Source organism: Prinia subflava, chromosome 2 (assembly GCF_021018805.1).
Source record: "Prinia subflava isolate CZ2003 ecotype Zambia chromosome 2, Cam_Psub_1.2, whole genome shotgun sequence".
Taxonomy (NCBI): Eukaryota; Metazoa; Chordata; class Aves; order Passeriformes; family Cisticolidae; genus Prinia; species Prinia subflava.
Window position 1 is genome coordinate 25,184,758 of NC_086248.1, and position 1,745 is coordinate 25,186,502.

Genomic DNA, 1,745 nt, shown 5'->3' on the forward strand with positions numbered 1-1,745 from the left:
AGAGCTGTTCAGCTACTTCCATTTCTGCTTTTTAAACCCAATCTAATCTATGCTTAATGAATTGGCATGGGAAGAACAGAAGGATCCAGGAAATAAATGGTAACAAACTATGTGTCATGGCTACAAATGGTTTCTGTTTGGGGTGGTAATGATTTTTAATTATCTGCTATAGAGACTGAAGAGAGATGGATGGAACAATTGTTCAAATGAAGTTATTTCCATGAGGTCACAGGCAATGAGCCTTGCTTATCCAACCACGTAAAACAAAGAAAACTCAGGCAATTAATTTAACGAGAGTACTTGGGACATGATATCATTCTGAATGGACGAGCCTGAGAAAACAGCTATTTTAAATCACAGCAGGATAAGCATACAAAACAGTATCCCTGTGCAACAAAATCCTTCCTAGCTGGGTGCCAAAAATTGGTCTGTTAGAACCGTGGGGTATTTGCTCAAACCTTGACTTTTGGGATAAGCAAATTCCTTTTTAAATACTCACAGCAGCGGCAAGTAAAACTTATGTGTGACTTGAATTGTTGGTGCTTGTGAGAGAGAAGGTGCCATTTCATACAGGCAAGTTAAATATGTTCTTGGGACAAGTCATTACTAGATGTAGATCCACTACCTTGGCCATCATGAAATAGATAGATCTTTTCTTTCTGGTAAAGAAAGAGAATACAAACCACTTTTCTCTCCACTAAGTTTGCTTGTAGAATACTACAATAACAGCTGGTGAAACAGCTGCTTTTCTGCAAGTAGTAGGGGGCTCTTACAGTTGGCAGCAGAAAGCTGCACTATGTGTAGCAGTATCTAAAATACCTTTTTTTCTTTTTTTTTTTAAGGAATTCTGTTCAGGTTCTGCTTGCAGTAAGGGCTGTCTCTGGTTTAACTTTTCTCCCCTTTCAAGCTTCTGGATTTTTAAAGCCCTTTACTTTTTTCTCCTTCTGTTTCTTGCATTTCACGCTGTTTTCAGCTTCGTAGTTTACTGTTTAATTAGCCTTAAATAAAAATAACAGTTGGGTGGTTGTGGGTGTCTGGTTTTCTTTAATGAAAGAGCCAGCCAATGAACCAACCATACAGACAGCTGCCCGTGTCGGGCTGTGCGTGGCCGGGCACCGCCGCGGGCAGGGGCAGGTGACACCGCCGCGGGCAGGGGCAGGTGACACCGCCGTGTCGGTCACAGCAGGGGACACTCGACTGCTGCTGAGCTCAGCCGGCCTCCACCGCTGTGTGCGGGGAGGGACAGAGACACAGGGAGCTCCTGGGACAGGTAACCGAACCAAAGGGCTGGAGAATCTCTCTTACCAGGAATGCCTGAGGGAGATGGGTCTGTTAGCCGTGAGAAGGGGTGACTGAGAGGGGCCTCATCAATGCGATTACGTTATCTAAAGAACGGGTGTCAAAAAGACGGACCAGCCTCTTTCTGTGGTACCAAATAATAGGACAAGAGACAATGGGCAGAAACTGATGCACAATGGGCAGAAACTGATGCACAGGGAGTTCCACCTGAATACGAAGAACTTTTTTACTGTCGAGGTGATCGAGCACCGTAACAGACTGACCAAGGAGAGTGGAGTCTCCTCACGGGCGAGGCGCAGGGAGGTTGGACAGGTGACCCGGTGCGGTCCCTCCCGGCCCGCGCCTCTGTTGCCCCTGGCCGAGGCGAGGCGGCCCCGGCGCGCTGCGTGAGGCGGCGCCCGCGGGCCCGGCGCGGGGGCGGGGTGGCCGCGGGGGCCGGCGGCGGG